Below are 25,716 nucleotides of genomic sequence, written 5' to 3'. Positions count from 1 at the left end.
ACACCTTTATCGTTACTATTGGCTTCCTAATGCAGAGAATTACAGAGGGGTCAACCCCAATTTAGCAACGGATCCAGTATCAACCGGGGTCCTTCTCTGAGAGCCAGGAAAGCTCATTCCTCTGAGATTCTAAGTGAGAGGATGTCAAATCACTTTCTCTCTTTTGCCACATTGTGTGAACTTTTCCTATTTGTAATAATTGAGAAGAACATCTGATCTACCCCTGTTCTTCTAAGTTACATGAATGAACTTTTTTCTTCTTTTTTTTCTATTTTTTTTGTACTCAATTTGGATTTTTATCACTTGCAACCTAAAGATTCCGGAGTATAACCAATTAGTGTGGGATCCTACCAAAATAAAAACACTAAAAACAAAACAAAAATCCACCAAAATTCCAAAATTTTATTAATACTAATACCAAAAAATACTGTATGGAGCTGTTCCAAAGCAATGATTATTAATTTATTAGAGATAGTATTTTTCTTGCTCTTTCCAGTTTTCCATATTTTCCCTCAGATTTCCTGTAATAGGTACATAACTTCATTTTAAATTGTAAACAGCAGCACTCACAACATATATAGTTTAGCACCATGGCAACATCCCAGAAGAGGAAGGGAAAAAGGCAGAGATGCAGGCAGTTACGTACAGACTGCTTACTGAAAAGTATGTTGTTTCCCTTTCACTTCCGCCAATTGCTCTTGAGAAAATATGCTAAGCTCTGCGGAAATGTTTAAGTTACACGCTGTCAAACATCTATAGCTGTCGTGAAGGTTAGTAGTGGAAAATGGTAAATCGCCATTTGTTCCCAAGGAGTGTGTAGGTGCTTTAATGGGAAAGCATGTCAGATAAATCGAGGGAAAGGTTAAAAAAGAAGGCTTTCATTTTAACAGAGAGCAAAGAGTAAATATCTTGGTATATCTTAATAGACTCATGCAATGTTCTGACACCACTGGTCTTAAACTGCCGAAAGAAACACTGACTGGGTCAGGGCTAAAATGGACCATCGCAGCAAGCCATCCAGTCTAATCCCGGTGGCCTGTTGTTAGATGACGTTTGACTATTACTTTAGCGGGAGTGAAATGGCTGTGATGATCTGTATATCCTCTTAGCTTTATCAGCAGCTAACAGAGCCTTGAATCCGGCAGACACTTTAGGTTATATTTCTTTATCTGAGAAGAGTCCCAGGTTCTGGAGTCCTGTGGTGTATAATAGTCATCCACTGTAAACCCAGTGAAGAAAACAGCCTCCACAATACACTGTGATAGGGTTAAAACTGGGGTTGGTTTCTGAGTCTTTGTGTAGGCAATTTGCTGGCAAAGGGCAGGGTATTTAAAACTGAGCTGACATTATAGTATCATAGGATTCAGTCTCATTGTCAAGAGATGGATGGAGCAGGGCTCTCCAGGACGATGTAATTGTTAAAGGGATTATAAAAAGATTGTATCAGAATCTATGTATCATCTTTGGAAATTTGGACAGTAAATTTAGGCAGTCTTATTGAACTGAAGAATTGGGTTCTGAAAACTCACTGCCCAAAGTAGACAGGATTGAAAGATGATATGGAAAAGTGGGGGATGCCTCCCAGCCCTGTATTTCTAAGACATGTTCTTGGGACAGATTATAACATGAATTTGGTGGTTGCCTATAATTGTCAAAACACTTTATTATTTGGCCCTGTGATAAGGAGGTTAATTTAGCACACACTTTCATCAGACCTTTATCATACCTTACCTGGAACTCTTCCCTCGTTGACTGTCTGACCTCTCAGCCTCCACCTTTAACCCTTTCTGTTCACCATCCTCACCACTATCAGAGGGATCTTAAAAAAAAAAAAAAAAATCTTATGAGAACTTGCTTCTATCCAAAACAAAACAAAATGAAAACTGAGAAACCAATTCTCTCTTTTAGTTTTCTTTTGCCTATTAAATTAATTCGTCTTCTTTATCTTGATATGTGATCTCACCTCCACCTACCTCACTGGACCACCTCTTGCTACTCTTTCCATGGTTCCCATCTCTCCAGCCACCTTAAGCTTCCAAATAGTCCTTAATGTGCCTCAACTTTTCATGTCTCTGAGATTTTACTTGCATATGTTCTTTCTCTGATTGAAATGCTTTTGCCTCCTTCCTCATCGGAGGAAGGTGGTGAATCATGAGGCAGGAGAGAAACACAGAGGAGGGTGGTGGAAAGCTGTTAAGTTTGCACTTTATCCCAAGGTCAAAAACTAACGATTCAGATGATCTTGGATCAAAACACTTGATTTTGTGATAGCTGTCTGGAATTCCCTGCTATTATCAGGGATCTGGGATCTCTGGAAAGAAAAGAACTCTGTAACAGACCCCGAAACAGTGCTAGAACTTCCCTGATAAAAATAATAATAATAACAATCTTTACTTTGCAAATGAGGAGACTGAGAACTACAAATGTGGATTGATAGCCTAGAATCTCGTAGCTGGTAAATCTGTTGTACTGTGTTGCGTCTACACTACCTCAAGTATCCCATCTCAATGGTTTCTTGGCACGTTGCTTGTACATCTGCTTTAACATCTGCCAAGTGGTGTTATAACTTACAAGCTTGCAGCTTTTTCTTCCTCTTTAAATTGAAGTCTACAAGTATATGTCATTTCAAATTTCTTGCCACAGTGCCTGGCACATTATAGGTGAGCCAAAAAAAAAAAAAATGTGGCATGACTCATAAGTAGAAGAAAATTGATCTAAAAGCACATTTTTAGGCATAGTGTCCACAAAATATATTGTGTTCTACCCCCAAAATTGGTATTTACAATGGCCCTATTTACTAATTTTTTATATTCTGGATAACAGAGTGGTGACCAGCAATATTGTTAGGGCAATAATATTTTACCTGACTCCAAAAGAAAAGGATTTATATTTTATGTATATAAATATATTTTATATATAAAAATATATATATACTTATATATATATTTTATATATTTATATTTTGTATTAAATATCTCAGGAATTTGAGCAATGTGAGCATGTGATATAATACTATTTGTAATTACTATGTAAAGAAAAGAAAAATCATCTCTGAATATATATTACACAGGGCAAGCTTTAAGAAGATTGCAGAAAAGAATTTGTGGGTCATTTGGGATCATCAGCAAAACAGGAATTCATAATATTCATACTTTATTGTTAATTAAGTAAAACATCTGTGAATTGGTAATGAAGTATACAGTTATCATTTATGGCTTTTAGATGACTGAACCTCTGTCTAAAGTCTATGACTTAAACAACAACTAAAAACTAGAAAAACATCCATTGATAAAGGAAAAAGGTAGGTAGGCAGTGATAAAAGTTGGCATCTAATATGTATTAGGCATGTTGTTATAGATGATTTACTCATTGTCACATTTGATCCTGACAACAGCCCTTTGAGAAAGCTGAGTAAACTGGGTCTCACAGTAAGTTACTCATCCAATTGGACAATGGTGGAGCCAGGATTCTCATCCAAAACTGAGTCCAATTGCTATAACCTTTATCCAATACCACAGTGCCTTCAGAAGAAATTTGATTTCTTTGGCCTAGAAAAAAACAATATTCCAAGCGCCTATAAATAGTATAAGGGGTATATATTTATACACGAAATGGGAGTCACTTCTTCCATCAAAGCCTGGGCATGAGGCCGCTCTGTTATGCTGCCACAGCAGAAGTTTCAATTACGTCATCTGAAAAGGACACTAGACTATATTGCCTTGGAAGGTGGTGGAGTCTTCTCAGGAGATCAGATAAGGCTTTCAGGGCTGTCTCTCTGGAGATGAGGCGCCACCATGATGAAAGTCTTGTTCCAGCCCTAACTTTTGACTTTAGTTCAATAGGGTACTGTGTGTTGGCTGAGCATCCTTAAAAGACTCCGGGGAAGGCAGCAATTAATACTGCTCTGCTGTATAGGATAGCAGGACTTCTGTTGGAACAGCTGTTTGTTGATCCAGCTGACATTCTCTTTCATCCACCCATCCATTGTTCTCCTTAAACAATAGCGAGATACAAATGTGAGTTTTACTCACTCTAATGAAAAGGGTAGAGTTTCTCTCCCTATAAATATTTTCAAAAGCCTTGATGATTCATGAGATTTGCACAAATACATTTAGAGCTGCAAGTTAAGTGTATAAGGCGTTTGGAGAATACTCTGCCCCTGGCATTACAGGGAGGGGAGGGCTCCTACATTAAAAATAACTCTGCCTGTGCTTTTAAGGCAAACATGCTCTTCATTACTCTCCTCCCTACCCCAACTCCCCCCTGGAAGAAATAAATATTATCCAAAACAAAACTTGACAGAAGAGAAGACAGCTTCTTGGGTGGGCATGAATGCAGTCTCGCCTGAAGCAAGGGGTACACACAAGATGACCTTTAAAATTTCCTTTCAACCCCATTATTCACTGAGTTTATCTAAACATTGTTTATGAAGGAAGGTAAAATACGGATGAGTTTTCAAATAAAGAAAGAGGCAAAGACTTACTGACTCTGTCTTGTTGCAAAAGGGAAATTGGATTTGTACCTTCATCTCCTACATGTCTCATTATTTCATTCAGGCATGCGGGGGATGTTAGCAAGTATCAAATTCACCCAGGAAGCTCAGCTTATACAATAAAAACAGGATGGCTGCACCTCTTCTGCTCTGCAGAAATCTACATTTTCTTTTCAAGTTAGTAGTTGTTCTTGATATGTCTCTGTTAGAGGAGATTCCAAACTTTTAAAAATCTCCCTCTGGGCATTTTGCTTTTAGAGACACTTCTGAAAAGAGAGGCTCAAGGTATACATGAGATTTGACTCAAACACCTGTGGTTTTTCCCAAACATTTTCCAAGGTATCAGATCACAAAACCTATGTTTTGTTTAACTCCCTATCTTTCATCTAGACACTGAATCACACTCATTTAGCTAGCTGTTTCTTATAATTCAAGATGCAGCTTGAATGCCACCTTTTCAAAGATCTTTCCTGACCACCCTAACCTGAAGTAGCCATGCAGTCACCATCACATCCAATGATTCTAAGTCTCTACCCTGAATTTGTTACCATCTTAATTATTTAATGCTCACATCTCTCAACTGGAATGTGTTCCATAAAAGCAGAGGTCAAGTCTGCTTTATTCACCTCTACACATCCAACAGTAACAACAGAGCTTACCATGAGTACATACCCAATTAATGTTTGTTGGATGAATGAATGTTATGGTGCCCTCAACAAGAAAGACGCTGCAAATGTCCATAAATAATTTCACATTATACAAATAACATAGGCATGGAGAAACATAGATGAATATTAATTACTTGGCATTAAGTTTGTATTGATTGATAAGGGTCAGAAAGTTTGAGAAAACACAAAATTGGGGCGGATTTTCCTAAGATAGAACATATTAATGGTAAATACAAGGGTTTATTCTGACATTGTCCCTTTGTATCAGCAGAACTACTTTCCCTGTAGAAAAAACCCAGTAAGTTTTTGGCATCTATGCTCTCCTCAAAGGTGGTCATGATCTCTTTTTTCTTCTTTTGATGTCCCTATCCTTTCCCTCCATCTAGTTTACATCTCCTTGGACCCAGATCTCTTGATTTAAACACTGCTCTTGAGTCAGTCACCATTTCTTTGAACGGACCTTAGTTCCATTTTTCAGCTAAAAATTGTTCATACCCCTTGAAGTGTGTCTGCTCTTAGCCAGTTTGGGTAACAGACTAAGCAGACCTGCTTTGGCTCCCTGAACCCTACCTTGGCCTCCCTCCGCCAGCAACCAGACTAAGAGACCTGTGTTTTTCTCAAGTCCCTGTAATTCTCAAGTCTTTTAAAGCGTCCCTCTTCTTAGCTGATCACTCCTTCCATTTTCATCCTTTCTCCCACGTTTGTCTCCATTCCTTCCGTTTGACTAGCCAGCCATGTTTTATCAGTCATCAGATTTTAAGTCATTCTCAATCTGCAGGATGAAGAGCAGTTTGGAAATCAAGCTATAACTCTAATATCTGTCTTAATCGGAGCTTATATCAAACTGTATTGACTCTGTTTACATTCACCAAATATTTAAAAAATGTATTGGTGTCAACATTAAGTATGCTTGGAAGACTTCTCTGAGGATAAAGCAGGAATTTTGTATTTCTTAAACTAGGCTTCAAATTGCACATTTCACTAACGGTAATGATTTTTGGTACCTGAAAAAGCTACTTTTTTTTTCTAAAATTTATGACTAGTGACACCCATAGCATCAACATTTAGTGGAACAGAATTGCAGCTAAGTGTCTCTTTAGCTGCACAACCAGGACTGGTGGCAGGGAAAAGTAACACAACTTGATCATGGCTTTTGAAGTCTTCCATTAGTTGGCTCAAAACTCTATTTAATCACATTTAAAAACTTGAATGTATGTAAGTATAGAAATATAATTACATAACAATTCCTTGGTTGCTTTCGGAAATTTAGAAAGTACAGATTAGGAACCCCTACACATACACACGCTTCCAACCTTACTTTCTAGCAAGGTTTCAACTATTCTGCTAAACTGCTTTCTCAGCCACGTAGACAACTGACATCTCAAAGATACATCACGCTCTGCCTGTCCCAGCTCAGCCTGTTCCTTCAACATGAAAAACCCCTTTAAATTCCTTCTCTTTTTGAAATCATCATTACCATTCAGAGTCTAACTCACATGCTACCTTCTTTATCAGCATTGCTCAGGTCATTTCAGATGAACCCCATTTTCCTTCCTCCTCTCTGAACAATCGACTTCTCTCTCAGACTTTTGAATTTCCTGGGACTTGGCGGGTGGACTTCATAGTTTGATAAGATTTAGGTTAGATTTACTTATTCTTTTTTTTTTTTTTTTTTGGCCTGGATCAGGAGGCCCATGTTGTCATTTTCTTTCTCATTTTAAAGTTTGGTAGTCATGGATTCTTAATGCCTAGATCTGCTTATAATTAGGGGGATGTCAAATAGTGATATTCCAATTCTTCTGTATTATTAGTTGGAATACTTTTATTAAGGAAAACTTTCCTCTTACTTACCATTTGGTTACTGCATGGTAAAGTTTGATCGGAAAGGCAGAATAAATGTGTGATTTTTATTTCCCTCTTTACTTACCAGATGTCAAATAATAAGTTGATTCACAAGAATCCTGCAAAGATGAACCTATGCTAAAAGATCATTTTAATCAGTATTAAAAGTATATCTAGGTGGTCCTGTATTATCAGATAAAATGAGAGAAGGTATCTAAAAAGATACTTCTTTTTTTTTTAACATTTTTTATTGAGTAATAGTCATTTTACAATGTTGTGTCAAACTCCAGTGTAGAGCACAATTTTTCAGTATATACGAGATCTTGTGGTAGCTCACAGCAAAAAAGAATGTGACAATAAAAAGACACTTCTAACAGCAAACCATTTTACTTTCCACAAACATATATTCTATCCTTGTTTTATTCTTCATTTTCAGGGAATAATAATTTTAAATCTTTCACATGTCTCTGCTTACTACACCTTGGAAATCTCATCCAGTCTCATTATTTTAAATATAATTTGTATGTCAATAGCTCCCAGATTCCTGGGATTTGGATCCTGTCTGGACATTTCCCCCAAATTTCTGTTTCATGTACCTAACTCTTTACTTGGCCATTGACATCTCTACTTAGATGTCTAATGGTTGTCTCCTACTCCCCATTTCCAAAACCCAACTCCTGATCTTCCTCTATCCTTAAACCTTCTGTACTCAGTTTTGTTTCTTTTTCCTCCATTTTATTCAATGGTAACTCCTTTCCTTCAGGTTAATCAGGCAAAAAATTTGGAGTCACCCATAAGTCCCTGCTATCTGATATCCCTTGTTGGCCCTTGATTAAAAATATACCCAGAATATAAATATTTCTCATTTTCTTCACTGCTACCATCTTGGTTTAATCACCATCATCTCTTGTTTGAATTATACCAATAGATTCCAAAGTATTCTACCCACATTTGCTCTTAATTCCTACAGTGTAATCTCAAATGCAGAATGTTAAGATGTATGTCAGATAGTGTCACTGTTACACTGAAAGCCCTGTAATACCATCTCATTTCACTCAGAGTAAAGCCACAGCCCTTGTAGTTAATAATCTCATCGCCTACTATTATAACCACACTTAACTCCTTATTTTTCCTTCAGCAGACAAATCAGCACTCTCTTTACATCTTTTATTCTTTTAGCCAGGATGGCCTTTCTTCATATTTTATATGTCATTTTCTTTTACCTCCTTCATTCAACCGTAACCCTTTCAGCCTCTCCTTCCCTTCTAATATCACCTTCGGCTATCATCTTCTAATATACTAGATGATTTTTTTTACTTACATTGTTTATTTTCTGTTTCCCTCATTAAAGCATAATATCCAAGAGGGAAGAAGATTTTGTTTTGTTCACTGTTTTAACACTTTCTCTTATAGCAGTGGCTGGAGTAGTTGCTCAATAATTACTTGCAGATTTCAACAGAAAGAGATTCATAGACATAGAAAACAAACTTAACCAGGGAGGAAAGAGGGTGGGGAGGGATAAATTGGGAGTTTGGAATTTGCAGGTACTAACTACTAAAAGAAATAAACAACAAGGTCTAACTGTATAGCACAGGGAACTATATTCTATACCTTGTAATAGCTTATAATGAAAAAGACTATGAAAAGGAATATATATAGATATATCTATATATACACACACACACATATGTATAATTGAATCACTGTGCTATATGCTAGAAACTAACACAACAGTGTAAATCGACTACACTTCAATAAAAGATAATCCCCATAATAATGTCCTTGTAGCAATAAAGATAATTATTTGTAGATTTAACACATTAATTCTGAACTTTTTACTTATGATCTTTAACTTCCTATTTTCCAGTTTCAGAATGTTCACTTGGTTACTTTTTAGAAATTACAATTCTCTTTTAAATTTCTTTCCTTTTTCTTCTACTTTGTTCAAATTTTCTTCTACTTCTCTGGGTGTGTTGATCATAGTTATTTGAAACTCCCTGTCAGATAATTGTAATATCTGAATCATCTGTGGGTCTATTTCTATTGCCTATTTTTTTTTAAACTTTCAATCATTTCATTATGTTTTTTTGTTTCTTTGTGGGTTTTGCTTTTTGTTGTTGCATGCTTCATACTTTTGACTTGATGGATGAAACATTGTAGGTGCTCTTGTGATGGACATTTATCTAAAGCAGGTGAAGATTTTTCTGTCAGGTCCATGGGTAACTGGCAGATCACTAGAGTCCTGGTCAGACTTGGTTTTAGGCTTTGTCAACATAGGTCTGTTTAAATTTTGCCCTTACATAGAGTACAGCACTTAATCCTAGGATGGCACCCTTCTGAGGTAACGATTGAGAAATTCAAACATTTTTGCAAATGCCTCTTTATTTTGGCAAGGATTAACTTTAATTTCTGTCTCCTTGGTACCATGTGGCTGCTGAGATTCATTCTTAAGCCTCTCAATTCCAGGTTATTTGGACTTTCATTCTCTATATAATAGAATTTACATATTATTCATGGGTATTTATAATATATATTATTTTCATATACTTATGCAGTTTAGGAGTCAGTCAGCAGTTGGGAAAGGGGGATTTTAATGTAGATTTTTGGGTTTCTTCTCTGAACTTCTCCACTCTCCAGGCTTCTTCTCTTAAAAATCTATCTTATCTCTCTTGGCAGCCCTGAACTCAAACTTCTGTCTGCTTAAGCACCATCTTTAAGTATTTTTCTTTACTAAAACTTGACTACTTCTATTAAAATAACATAATTATTGTAAAAACTAATATTTGTGGACATACCTTACAGTTATCACATGTCATAGTATCTGATTGTAATAACAATCACATGCTTTTATTTGTTGCATAGCTTTGCCAAAATAGAAATTTTGAGTCAAGGTGCATGTTTTAAATGTTATTAGCTGCTGCTGTGTTACTTTGCACAGTGCTTTCTTTCTCCAACTAGAAATATATTTAATTACTGCTTTCCCACAGCCCCCCAGAAGAAAATGTCATTAACATTTAAAAATTTTAATGGACTGAAGTGGGTTAATGATAGAATGTCAACGTTGATTTGATGATATTTTCAGTTTACCCTTGAGCTGAACATATTTCTGAAGTTTATTGGCCATTTGCCTACCTTTATGTGTGTGATTTTTAAATTTATATTCTTTTTACATTAAATATTATCTCATTAATATTGATTTATAGGAACTCTTTGTGAAGAAAGGAATGTTAAGGCTTTTTTAAAAAAATTCTTATAGTCTATTATTTTTATTTTAACTTTGCTTCAGTGATCTTTCTATTCAAATTTTGATTTTCATGCAGTTATCTATTAATGTTGCTTTTTATGGCATCTGGGTTTACTGTTTGATGAAAAGTTCCCTACCTTTTATGTTATATAAACATCTCCCTAAATTTACTACAATTCTTTTGTTTTTTTACATTTATATTTTAATCCTTCTGAAATTTAATATTTTATGCTGCAAAGTTGAGATTTAATTCTTTCATTTTAAGATGTATAGCTATTTATACTAAGATCATTGATTAAATAAATTACGATTTTCTTTCCACAAATACTTGGATTTATGTGTCTATTTTTTAACTGTCTCCTGTTCTTTTACTTTGTTTTCGGTCCTTGCTTATGCTAATGACATACTGATTTGATTTCAATAACCAGAAGAGTAAATTTTATATGTGATAGGGTATTTACTCTCATCTCTATAACAAAATGTTTCTTAGAGGTTATTACATATTTATGTTTTTTGTATGTATTTTAAAATAATCTCTCCATTTTCTTTTTAAAGTTTTGAATTCTTAATGGAATCACATTAAATTAAGCCTCTCAATTGCTGTTTTATTTTGGGTTACTTAGACCTCACCCTATGTATAATATCATATCATATCATACCATATAAATATTAATATATAATATAATATATTTATATATTATATATATAATATTATATAAATGTAGTTTCAGAGTCTGTCAGCTGTTGGGAAGGGGGGATTTGAATGTAATTTTGGGGTTTCTTAATTTAATCTTAATATGTATTGATTAATATTAATATATTTTAACTTAAGGGAATATTTATATTTTTATAATATTGTCTTATAATTCAGGAATAGAGTACAGATGTCATTGAGTCTTTCTATTTATTCAGGTCATTTATTTATGACTATTTAAAATATTTAATAACTTTACCTTTTAAAATTTATTACAAGATGTGTTACAGTGTTACCATTATTGTCAACAAGGCTTTATATATATATATATTTGAAATATAAATATTTTTGAAGTACACATATTTCAATGGTTGTTAGAATAAAGAAAAATAATATAAAATAGTTTTCTTTTATCCGGTTAGCTCATCAGATTTTTCTCGTATTTATTATACATTTTATAGTGTTTATTTCAACTATAAAATCATGCAACTAGAGATGTTTGTCTTTTTGTTTACAAGAATTATACAGCTAATTGGTTTTATTATTGCATTGGCTTACCTGCAATGCTGTATACTTGGGATGTTGGTCATTCCACTATTCCCCTTGTTTCAATGAGAGTGACCTTGGCATTTTAATAGTTAATATCATGTTCATTGCTTGTTTCACTATGGTAAAAATTTGCCACCATATCTAGGTAATTACTCTTCAATTCTTAAAATAGTTTATATTAAGAGTGGCTACTGAATTTTATGAAATGTCCCTTAGATATATCTTAGCATAAATTACATGTTAACTGTCCCCATTAATATGTAAATACAATAGATTATGACTTAAGAAAACTGTCAAAACAATTCATACATCCAAAACTTATAAAAGTAATGTTACCTTAATGAAAAAAGTATGATCTTTAATATGCTTTTTTAAATGGGCTCATACTATGTTTAATATTTTTATAATCTTACTTTTCCATTTAATGACTTAATGCCCATGTGTTTCTTGCTTATAAACACAGCTCAACATTACCATATAGGTGGCTACATCATATAGCATGACATGGATAGATACCATAATGTATTGTGTTGGACATTTAGGTTATTTGAGGTTTTAGCTATCTAACGTTTTTTAAAGATATTATTCAAGGATGTTTTGAATAACCTTGCAACTGGAAATTTACAAAATATGATTTTAACTGATTTAGATAGTTTATTCATAGTCACACAAATATTTAATTTCTTCCTTTTCTTTCTCAATCATAGCGTATGCAATTTTACTGTCAATATTTCAAAACTGCAAATTTCCTATGAATCCCTAATGCATGATAGTCTGTTTAAAAATTACTAGCCATGAATGGCTACTTTTTTTTCCTCAGAAAATTTTATAATTATACGTGTTTGTTGGGCTTGAAATGATAAGATTTCCATGTATTCTTATCCTTAACAGAAGAAGGGCATTGAGGTGCAGTCAGAGAGGAAGAATATGAGGGACTGGGGAAAACACTCTGTGTGTGAAGTGAAATGGGGTGAGGTCACCGTCAAAGAATCTTTCCTCCTCAGGAAAGTTCCTCCCCCTAGAAACTGTTTTCACCTCAGGTGATCATCTCCAGCCTTCACTTGTCTAGATCCTTTTATAGAAGTTGATTTCTAGAACAGGTCAAACTAGGTAGTTAAAAGACAATATGGAACTTTTCTTAAAAATAGTATGTATAACTTCTGAAATAAACTGAAGGTAACAGTCGGTCATTGAGCACCAGGATTATAAAAACAGACTTTGTCACCAAAATCATATGATTTTGAAAGATATTTTCAGTCTTTCTCTACATTGTGGAGTATGGCTAGCCTTGGAAATCAGAGAGACATAAGTTCGCAGCTTTATGTGTAAAACACAAACTCTCTGAGATTCAGTTGTTGGATATAAGATGAAGGTAATAGTACTTACCTTGCAAGGTGAATGTGAAAACTAGAAAAAAAAATACGGAAAGTTCTTTGCACAGTATGGGGCACTTTGTAAGTGCTCTATAAATGGTGACCCATTACTGACAGCACTACTGTTGGTAATAATAATAATGTTTAAAATATGTATAGTTTACAGACTAGAAAATGTTCAGAGTTTTTCTTTTAACTTTTTAATGATTTGTATTACTTATCTAGCTACTATTTGCTTATACGCATTAGTATTCGACCTAGAGAATGTCTTGGCATAGTAGGTTATTGATGACAATGTTTCCTGTTCCACTTTTTGTTTGGAAGCAAGATTAATTTATATGCTGATTAATTTGGGGGGGCTGGGCACCTTACTCCTCTGCCTTTGTCACAGATCTCATTTGTTTGTAATCAATTTCTCTTAACCTTTATACACCCAAGGAGATGGCATATGAATACATTACTTACTTGCTTCGTACTTTCACTCATAAGACAAATAGCTAAGGGATAGAATGTGAAAAAAATTAGGTGAATTGTGACTTCTTTTGGAATCATGACTTTCAAACTTGTAAAGATAAGTGTTGTAAAAATACATGCTACTGATATTGTGTGTATATAAATGAAAAGATGGATATAATACATATTCATGGATCATTAAGTATGTATGTAACTAGGATGGTATATCATAAAAGTATTTTTCCCTGCATAAAATGCATGTATCAATTTAAGGTAAAGAAAAGACCTCTCAGAATGACTGTATATTTTTTTGAACTCAGACTCACTACTTGGTTAGTCTAAGGTTTGGGAATGCATTCCTGTCATGATGCCTTTCAACTGTGAAATCTTTGATTGTAACACTGTTGAAATTCTTCTTTCAATGATGATTTTATTACATCAGTTAACAGACAGTTGACCTTGAGTGGTAGGGCAGGGGTACAATATTATAAATAAGTGATATCTTGAGAGTCTAATATATTTTATAGTGGACACCATGAATGGATGTAGCTCAATGTTGACCAGGATTCTGAACTTTTTAAATGACATTAGATCATCATAATTTTATCTTAGTCATCTTGTAGTCTTGTGAATAATCATCAGCAGTTCTCAGAATTGGTATATTTCTTTTTATTTTTTGTCAGTAAAGTTTTATAATTAGATGCAATGACAAAAAATGATTCAGGGAAGTGGAAGGGTTACTAGATGGTAATTTGGAAGAAAGAAGAAGAGTAAGGAAATTAAGAAGGAAGAGAAGATGGGAGGAAGACAAAGATGAAGGAAGGAAAGAAAGGAAAGGAACAAAGAGGAGGGAAGGAAAGAATTAAAGAATGGAAAGACGTGGAAAAAAGAAAAAAGGAAGGAAATAAACTAACAGTCATTTTTTACTCTGTCTCTGTCTAAGGCTAACACATTGCATGACATTGGATCCTCACAGCATTATGAGGAAGGAATTTCCCCCATTTTATAGACACATACCAGCGCAGTGCCCGTGCAAGGAATGTGATTCTAAGGGGTCACTGATACACAGAGCATGAAGTTCCACCAAATCCTCCACACCTTGTTTCTTCATTGGTTTGTATTTTTGGCTTGATTTCCTGTCTTTTCTCCATAACCATCATGAGCACACTCTGTGGGCTAATTTTAACCACCAGGATTTAATGTTACTTTTAACTCTAGATGGCTAGGCAGTTAGGTAATTTTGTTTCCCTGGTGGCAGCCTGTCAGGATAGTGCTGATAAGGCCACTGTAGCAGGAGGTCACTCACTTGCCAAGGGCTCCAATCATTTATCTTGGTCACAAGCTACCTTAACTGAAAACACAAAAACAAAGTGGCAGAATACCATTGTGGGTGAGACTCTGGCTCAGGACCCAGAACGACTGGGTTTGAGTCTCAGCTCTGCTACTTACTGGATGGGATATCCTTAGGAAGATTGCTTAGCCTTTCTATACCTCAGGTTTTCTCTTCTCTAAAATGAGGATCATAATACTATTTAGATCATAGACTGCTTCTAAGCATTAAAGGAGTTAATATGTAAAATGTCCTGGCATATAACAAATGCTGATACCGCCTTTATTATTATTTTCCATGAAGTTCATTCTAGCTTTATAATTCAGTAATTCCAGGAGGTACCCTAACTGTATACTTACTCCTACTTTCTTGAACCATCCCTGAACTCCAACCGCATCCACCCCCTTGTTCTTGCAGGAGACCACTGTCTTTGTATGTTGCTGCTCCCCAGCCTGGGAATTAACTCTGAAATCATATTCACCTCAGCCAAAATTTTCTTCGTAAAGTTAGCTACCTCCTCCACCCCACCCCAAAGAAGGCAGATTAGTAGCTCCTATGCCTCTCTATCATGATCATCTTTGCACACATTATAAATGCTGTCAACTCCCCGCCTCCCGCCGGCCCCATCTCACATACACACCTGAAAGGTAGCTATTTGAGGACAGGGACTACAGTACAGCGGGCTCTTTTTGCCTTCAGGGCACATATCACAGTGCCTGGTACCCAGAGGTCTGGCAGTAAATGTCAAAAGAATAAATGAGTTTACCACTTTTTGGAGGACAGCAGTCCAGGGGAGATGAAGTAAACGAAGCCTAGGGACCCGGGGGATTGGAAGGTGGGTGTGCATCCTGGCACAGGCTCGTAGGAACAGTTATCAGCCTATCTAGCTATCTAATAAAACTAATACTTTGTAAATGCCTTATCCAAAACAACTAGTAAGCACTGTACATTTGACATCTCATTTAATATTTACAACAAACTCATGCAGTATATGCCGTTATTAATCCCATTGTATTGATGAAGAAAGAGGCTCAGACAATTAAATAGCACAGCTATGACTTGCTGAAGCTGGGACTACAGCCCTGATCTCTCGGACTTCAAATTCCATGCTCCATCTTGTAAATGGATCCTATACACATGCTGCCTTTCAAATTGATAGATAAGGAGTTTTTTTTTATACAAATATTTTATCTTGTTTCAACAAAGAGTTGAGACATCTCCTGATGGTCAAATCTCTTTTACAGCCCAGGATAGTCTGGGGCAGAATGGGGGAGTATAGGCAGGGAAAGTTCAGGGACTTATGATTGTCTCTTCTCTCTTAGTTTTTCAAAAATCCTGACCACAGTTCAATATTTGTACATTGCTTTTTAATCTCCTCTTTTATTAAAAAAATTCAAAACATTTAACATATCTCTGAACTCAGGGAGAAAACACATTTATATTTTTAAAGATTGAGGCAACTCCATTTGGCTTAAAGAATGCCTCCAAAAACAAATTAAATGCAAGACAAAAATTGACAACTGCCATCAACTCCTTTGAGAGTCATTTTGGAAGGGGCAGATTGTCAACTTTTAAATCCCAAGCAGTTGGGTTAGGATGGAAACCTTGCCTCATTTGACCATGTTTTATTTATTTATTTATTTATTTTTTTACTGGCAGAGACTCAACCCTAGATGCTAAACAACCAGAACTTCATCTTCTAAGAGACCTGACTTGATATCTTAGTCTGTGCAAATGAGGATAAGGTGGTGAAGAATGTGAATGGATGCCTTGGTTTGAATATTTTCCAAAGGTAGAATTTATGAGACTATTGAAATCCTGCTAGACAAGAATTATTGCCTATGCATTTCCAAGCTGAGCAATTTAAGATAGATTAGAATGAAACCTCTGTGATCAGAGCTGCTAACAAGGAGGCTTCTCACCAATAAGCAATATATTATGATAGTCTTGAGTGGGGGAAGAGGTTGTGGCAGCCCGCCCTTTCTGGCATAATAGGAAGTGGATCCAGCATTTTGATTCCAACTCACCACTCCTTGCCAAAATAGGGTACTTTGCAAAGGCTATCAACTTTTGATTCATTCCACTTTTGAAATCACATTGAGGGAAAGGAATTTTCTTCAATTGCCAGGTAAAGAAGAGTGGGAGGTGGAGGTGAATTTCAGGTCACCGTGATGGGTTAGGAATTTGGGCTGGAATGTGGTCTTCCGGATGCCCAGTATTTATCATTTTACACCCTTCAGCATGCTCTCTGCTGTTAGATGCTGGTGACTTCAGCATAGGAGAATCTAGAAGCTTTCTCCATAGCTTGTGAAACTAGATCTTGCTCCTCTGGGAAATAAGCAGGGGTTTGTGAGCTTGGGCATTTATCTCTTGGGATCAATAAGTAAGTACCACTGTTCATTCTTCTCTTTATTGAAGAAAGATCCTGCAAGAGATCATGGTAGCATTCTCCAGTCATGCTTCTCTCACAGTTCATGAAGAGGAAAAAAACTCCACTTCATCTGTAGAAAAATCATTGCATAAAACCCTGTGTTGAGATACCCAAGTTATCACCTTCAAATGTAAGATTTCTTAATGTTTGAGCACTCCTTGTTTTCTCAGTTTTATGTGAAATTATTCATATATATTACTATACTCTCATACAATTTCGTTTTTTGCTTGTTTTATGATTGGTGATGATTTATTGCTTTTGCTTTATTTCCCTCTATTTATTCTCCTGTAGTTTTTGTTTTAACTTCAATGTTTATCTTTGCTTTACTTACTGACATTAGTGACAGATTCTTCAATTTCAGGTACAGTACATTGAGCATTACTGAAAACAACTCTGTATCAAACTGACCTTCCTAGAGAAGGTAAACAGAGCTCGTTGGTTTAATCATTGCATTCCACAACGGGAGATGTCACTTAACCAGCTTTCCTCTCAGTGCCAAGAAATCGGCTCAAAGTATTTTTATTCAGATAAGTGAACATGCTTGTCATAGCTTACTTATGCCTGTTAAATCTTTCTATGAAATATTTTACAGAGAAATATGTAAATATTTTGACTGCTTGTGCCATTCTTTTTAGACTGCTTTGAAGATTACACATGAATCTCTATATGAGACAAGAAGGAAAAGCAAGTAGAAATTTCTTAATGTAGCATTTTTCATAAATGAAGACAGAAAGGCTAAAGGACATTTTTTTAAATGGAGTCTTAATGTAAATAGCCAAGAAGAATATTATATACTCTATGAGTTGGCCTCAAAGAGATACCAATGTGATGGAAGTACATTATCAGTTTCCAGGACAACACGTCCTCTTACCTTTACTCATTGACAGCAGATAGGTAAACCAGAGCTTAGGAGTAGAGTATTTGCCAAAAATGCATTAGCACAGAATTTGTACATAGCAAGACTTTTATGAGTTTGCTATAACTTATGTGAACAGAGATCTATAAACCAGCCTTTAATCTTAGAAATACATATTCTTTACAACCAACAGTTAACAGATGTGATATATTCTGAGCATAGAGTAGAGAAAAGTGAGGGAATTTTCTCCAAGCAGCTCTCATTAAATGTAGAAAGTCTTTGTTTCAATTCAGTTACTTAATTTTTGCTTTTTTTTCATGATTATTGTTGAATAAATAAGATAATATTGATGAGACTTGAAGATCAATGTCATGGAATAATTGCACTGGTCCCACCAACTGAGATGACATGGTTGTAGATGTTTTTAATCATCCAATAACCATATCTTCCATTTTCTCCAATGGAACACATTGAAAAAATGGAATTTTATTCAATTTCAGAGGTTATACATGTAAATATATGACTTGACTGAGGAGAGCATTCCATCACTAATACTTGCTCATGACAAGAGCTGAATAAAGCATCAGTCAAGATTCCTGGTTTGAAGCAATAGAAACCATCTCTGGCCTTAACTAAAAGGAGATGCACTGGGAAAATAGCAGGGATGCCCATAATTAACAATTGGCTGGTATCCTCAAGCTTAGAAAATGGAGCTTGGCAGGCCAGGCTGCAGGAAGTGCAGTGAAAGTCACACTGCAGCAACTGTCTGATCCATGGGCTGTTGCGATGGTTAGAATCATCCAACTTCCTCATTCTTTGTGTTCTCCATCCAAGATTCAGAGTCCCAGAACAAATGCCTTGTCAACAAAGCCTAGCTCATTGGCCTGTCCTGTGGTACAGCCAGGAGTGGTAGAGAAAGGCCCCAGCTTCTGTGGTTTGAGATGGGAACAAGCACTGGGAATTGTTTTCCAACTACATTGGCACACAATGAGGAACTGATAACAATAGTGCAAAGTGGATTATGGTCAGCTGAAAAACAACAGATGTCTACTCCAAAAAAATCTTGGCTTGGAAGTCAAGATGAGTTTTTAGATTGGACTATTTTTATCATTGAGTTTTGTGAGACCTTGGATGAGTCCCTTTTGCTGTCTGTTCCTCAGGCTTTAAAATGACAAATTTAATCCAGAGCAAGATTAGCAGGTAGATGGCACTTACATTGTCTTTCTACTAGTTTGCATAGCAGACATCACTAATCAATCACTGCATTCTGGTCTCCTGAGATCAGACATGACCTCAGAATCCTTCTCAATATAGTATTCTGGCAGCAACTACTAAATTATTAGAGTTGACAAATGAGATAAACCTTGCAAATATCTCTGAACTAGAGGTTAATTACATTTTTTAAAGTGTTAATGTTCTTTCAAGTTCCAGGACTAGGAAGTATTGTTAGTCTAACTATTTTTTTAAAAATTAGAAGGAAAGTAGACCAGGTGAGAATAGATTCATAAAGTAGTGAATCCAGTAATATCTGATTGAAGGGAAAGAAAATATTTTCAAACTTGACTGGCTTTCATTATGAATGTGGTGATGTTGAAGGAACACTTTGTTTCATTGTAGAATGTGCTGTTCATCCTCTGTCATCAATGCAAGGAAGTCCTGAGCTCATAAAGACTATCCTTTGAACAATAGAAAAACAAGATATTGGTCTGAGGTTACAACTATGAATTATATTATTGAGGGTAAATGAATATAACATTATATTGTTAATGGTAAAGAAATTGTCATTAACCACAAATTATATTGTTAATGGTTAAGAAACTACTATTTAAGTAGTCTTTTAAAATTTATAGAATACAGAATCTGAAACAGGTCAAAAATCTATCCTAGAATTCACTGTGATATGTTAATAGCAAGTTTAGCTACTGTGACCAAATAAACTTATTACTTTAGTACAGTTTTGTTTGTTTATTTTAATATTGAGTCTTTGTATTTAGATCTTTTTGAAATATCTCAAGCCACTATTTAGACTAGATGGATTTGCAATTTAGGGCAAGTAACACCAGATGGAATGACTACAGTCCAGGAATTGCTAGTCTCCAACTAGTTACTGCATCCCTTCTCCACCCAGGAAATTCCATTATCTTCCATTAGGCTTTGTTTGTATTCATCTACGCATCAAAGTTTCTTTTTGGAATGATAATGACTTGTAATATGTCCTTGAATCATGCCAGGAAATTCTCTTTCTAATTCTAGGGAAATTCCTGGTACCAAGAAACCACAAAAAATCTTCTAAAACAATTTTTGGACACTGGCTTTCTGTAGGGTACCTAGAAAAAGGTTAGTTTCACAAGTCATCCTTCCTCTGTGGTTCCTGTGGTAAATTGCAAAAGGACCCCAAACTCTTCTCCTTCCTGTATTCATGCCTTTAACAATGCAACTTATATCAAGAGGCAGAGTCTATTTCTCTACCTCTTGATTCTGGATTGGCCACATGTCTTGCTTTGGCCAAAGGGTTCTTAGCAAATGAGACACAAGCAGAGTCTTGAAAAGTGCTTACATTTACACTTTGGAGTTTATCTTCATGCTGTTTGGGGAAGCACTGAGCCCACCAACCATGTGAATTAGCTTGTGCTGGCCTTCTGGATGATGAGAGATACATAACCAAGTTACCACCATCCCTCTAATTAATGTAGAGTCAGTCATCAGAGATGTCAGTGAGTCCTTCCAACATCATTCAGCCCCGTCTGCCCTGGCCCACTATGAGCTGCCCAGTTAACTCTCAGAATTATAGAAAATAACAAATCTTTAGTGATTTAAAGACATTAAGTCTTGGGGTGGTTTTTTAAGTGGCACAATATGCCCCAGTAGTTGCATTTAGTCTCCTCATCATTCACCCAGTAGTTTGCCTCTCACGCAGAGGGTAATCTGTAGCAACTCCTCAGACGTGCCCACCGTCAATGAAAGGAAAGCATCCTTAGAGTCATTCATGGGAAAGACGACTAATACCCTTCCCATAGTTTTAAAAATAAAACTTTGGACTTTTTGGTTTTCATTATTTTAGATTCAGGGCATTATTTTTTAAAATGAAAACATCAGATGTTGAAATTCATTTTTTAGCACAAGCCAGAGATACGGGTGACAAACACCTTAACATATAATGAAAACTTCATAACATCAGCGAATTTCAAACTATTGCAAAAGAAGTAATTTCTCAACTGTTCAGGGTTAACGGCCACATGGATTTGGTATGGCATTAAGGAGTGAAAAAGGCAAGGGAGACCAAAGTTGTCTCAAAGAGAGAGGGAAGGAGCCTTGTAATATTTAAGCTGCACAACATCGCCCTGATGGGATCTAAAGATCAATTTACGTTTAGAATTTATAAAGTTCTTTGAGACATTTTGCTCTAAATCCTACCTTTCTAAGCTGTATCTTACCCTATATCCCAGGGCCAATAGATTCATGTCTTCCCTCCTCTGTCTTCAAGCCATTTCTGACAACGCATCGTCTGTTTCCCCTGGGAATTATTGTCCTTACATAGAGAGTTCTCCCCAGAATGTTCATCTGTTTTGACTGTGGTACTTGGTCCCCACTCAAAGTTTGATAGTTCGTTTATATATGTACAGACAAATGCATGTATTTATGTCATGCTTCTCTGTGGTTTCTCTGTGTGCTTGGAAATGGTTTTCTGGTGGAAAATTGGCCAGAGACATGTTTGGAAGGAATGGCAAAGTATGGTAATCTATGGTCAGAGAGATCATGCCTAAATTATATATCATATCTGTACTTACAAAAATGCTTTTTTGTTTCTAATCATCATATTTCAGTAATGTGATAGTGCTTTGGGGCACACAAATATGCTGCTTACGCAGTTCTGGAGTTCGTTGGTCTAGTATTGTGATGTCAGCTCTTTCAATTGTTGCACCTCAGGAACCGTGGAGCAGTTGACAGAAAGTGCTCATTTCATGATGAGGCATATGGTAGCATGGGTGGTGCATTCTTTAGAATCAAATACCCAGATTCAACATAGGACCACAGTGTTCCCTGCAAGGTGGGAATAGGGTCACAATGGTTCCTATGGCAGCTGGGTTTGAATAATTACTGGTAAGAATTCGCCTTAGATTGAAAGTATTAAATGATCAAGAATAAGGCTCAGACAAAATGTCTCATCATTTTTAGTTCAACACCCCCTGGGTGTGACATGTAATGTGCAGTGTTTTCTTTACAGGTCAGTAGACTCTGTGAATACTTCTATTTGGATAATTCAAATTTTCTGCAAATTTTTCCCTCCAAAATAAGCATATCAATTGTTTATTGAAAATGCTACTGGCTAACTCTGGGCAATATCTTGTAAAATCCATTGACTGCTGAAACAGAGGCAGCCAGAGGCAGAAGTGTCTCAAAGAAATATATTCTCTTAACTCCTTGTCTGTTAGGACTGCCTGTATCAACAGGGAGAAAGACTAAAAAGGATATTCTGTGTTAACAGTGGATAAAGCAAATTGGGTCCCATAATTAGTAACTTGGAATCCCTTCTGCTTCTCAGAAGGACAACAAAGAAAAAGGAAGAGGTATCTGGAACCTTGGAATGAGATCGACTCTAGCTGACCATAATGAGCTGATAGGATATGTGAGAAGAATAGCTCTTTTCTGCCTGTTACTAAGAAGACACTCCAAACCTAGCTTCTAGTTATGAATGCTCTTATCAGTATCTGGTAAAAACTGGTTAAAGCATTATTAAGCAAGAATCTTGACTGTGCCTGGTGCGATAGCTTAGAATCAATTTCTCATCTTCCCTGATTCTTTGACCAGTCAGTGGGAACAGACGTGGATTTCAACATGATTTGTATCCTTCAGTGAGATGTTTGCTTATAAGTATCCCTAAAGTAGACAATCAAAATCAGTCCTATGTTATCATTAAACCTGTCCAGTATTTGTGTGGGAATTACGAGGAAATGAGCTGCCCTCAAGGAACCTTTCAGCCAAGGCCAAAGTTTAGAATTACCTTCTACCCTCCCAACTGTCTCATAGGCAATGATTCTATTTCAGTAGCTCCTAGAATGATAACAATGCCAAAAGTATATTGGTGATTCCATATTTACTTTTTTCCACATCTATTTACTGAGTATCTTGTGTAGCATATGCAAAGCACTGTGCTGGTGCAGTTGGGTTCAAAAGGAGTAAGACCAAAGCTTTGACCTTAAAGCAGAATCAGTTGAAGATATGGCGTGGAACCACCTTTTCACCCTTAAGGAGGGTCTGGTTGTCAATTAAGTGGGGATATGGTGTTTATTAGCTTTGAGGATCCAATCTATCTCATCTTAAGTATAGAGCATGTCTCAGTCCTGCCTCTTGAAGGCATGATGCTCTCATTCAAAAACACAGTTGTTTTATTGAACACCTATCATTCTTCATTCACGTATTTGTTCATTTAAGAAATATGTACTAGGCGTCTATTATCTGCCAGACCCTGTACTAGTCTCTGGGGATAGAGCAGTGAACAAATTGGAGACTAATCCCTTCGCTATGGAGTTTTCATAACAGTGGGAGAAGACAGATGGTAAAGTGAAAAAGTTAAAATACAGTAAGTTAAATGAAAAAAAATCTGTGGAGAAAAACAAGCAGTGCTGCAAAACACAACAGCACTTTTTGTGGCTATTATTACTGTTTGAGGGTAGTTTAACTTAATTATGTGTATGTATATACACAGATATGCCCATATATATATGTATGAATATAATCATATCCATGGACCTCATAGATTTAAAAAATTTTTTCTATTAGCTTGTCTCTTTTCCCCTTTTTGCCTCCCCTATTCCACGGCATCTCTTTACTTCAAATAACCCATGTTAACAACCCATTATATATTCTTGCATATTTTAGCTAGAAAAATGTTAATAATATTGAGCAAACATTTCTTCCCCCTGAATGTTAAGGAGACTACTGCTGGAGCTTCATCCGTAAATATGATAATATGATCCTTATTTTGTACATGAGGTACCCATATTTATAAGGTTAAGAATGTATCTTTCTGTTCCTTTTTATTAAATTTTTCAAAACAATATATTCTAAGTATTATCAAATGTATTTTTAGTGCCTATGGTGATGTTTTATGATATTCCTTTTGAATGTATCAATATGGTGAGTTATACAATCAGATTTTTCTAGTACTGGACTATCTTTGCTCTCCTGGAGTAAATCCCAGGGTGTTGATTGTGGTGTATTAATCTTTTCCCCCCAGCGTTATTGAGATATAATTGATATCATGTAAGTTTAAGGAGTACTATGTGATAATTTGACATATATATATATACATATACATCAAAATGAATACCACAATAAGGTTAGTCAACACGTACTTCACTTCATGTAACTACCATGTTTTTGTTGTTACGGTGAGAACATTTAAGATTTACTTCTCTTAGCAATTTTCAAATGTACAATAGGACATTGTTAACTATATTTACTACACTGTACATTAGACCCCCAGAACTTACTCCTCTTATAACTGGAAGTTCGTACACTTTGAACAACATCTCCTTATTTTCTCTGCTCCCAGTCCCTGGGATTGACCAACTTCTTCCTATTTCTATGAGCTTGGCTAAATTTCCACATATAAGTGTTATTATACAGTGTTTGTCTTTCTCTCTCTGACTTATTTCTCTTAGTATAATACCTTCAAGAGTCATCTGTGTTGTCACAAATGGCAGGATTTCTTTTTGTTTTATGTCTAAATACTATTTCATTGTGTGTGTATATTAAATCACTATATATACACATATACTTACATACATATATGAATACATTATATTTTATATATTTAAATTTTATTTTTAAAATCATATTACACATACATTTATGTAAACATATTAATATATGCATATATAATACATATAAATTTATATATTAACACATATGTTTATATAATACATATAAATATATTAACAAATTACATATACATATGTCATATATATACATATATTCCACATTTCCTTTATCTATTCACTTATCAGTATAGTGCCTCCAGCTTTGTTCTTTCTCAGGATTGCTTTGGCTATTCAGGGTCTTTTGTGGTGTTACACAAATTTTAGAGTTGTTTTTATATTTCTGTGAAAATCACCATTGGATTTTTGATAGAGATTATTGACTCTATAGATTGCTTTGGTGTGAGTAGTGTGGACATTTTAACAATATTAATTCTGGTCCATAAACATGGGATACCATTCCATTTTGGGTCTTCTTTAATTTCTTTTATCAATGTCTTATACTTTTTGGTGTATAGATCGTTTGTCTCCTTGATTAAATTTATTCCTAGGTATTTACAAAATTTTTGATGCTATTGTAAAGGGAGTGGTTTTCTTTACTTCTTTTTCAGGTCATTCATTGTTAGTGTATAGAAGTGCTACCGATTTTTGTACATTGATTTTTGTATCCTGCAACTTTACTGAATCTAAAACATTTTTTGAGGAGTCTTTAGGATTTTCTATATATATGATCTTGTCAACTGCAGACAATTTCATTCCTCTCTTCTTATTTGTATGTCTTCTATTTCTGTTTCTTAGATAAGTATTTCTGGCTAGGACTTCCAGTACTGTGTTGAATAAGAGTAGTCACCGTGAGCATCCTTCTCTAGTTCCTGATCTCAGAGAAAAAAAATCTCTCAGCATTTCACTGTTGATACCATGCTTGTCATGTATCCACTCAGCTACTCTCTGCCTTTTGATTAAAGAGTTTAGTCCATTTACATTCAAAGTAATTATTGATCGATAAGGACTTACTAATTTCAT

The sequence above is a fragment of the Camelus bactrianus genome, chromosome 10 (genome assembly GCF_048773025.1).
Source record: "Camelus bactrianus isolate YW-2024 breed Bactrian camel chromosome 10, ASM4877302v1, whole genome shotgun sequence".
Classification (NCBI taxonomy): domain Eukaryota; kingdom Metazoa; phylum Chordata; class Mammalia; order Artiodactyla; family Camelidae; genus Camelus; species Camelus bactrianus.
Note: the sequence above shows the minus strand (reverse complement) of the source record.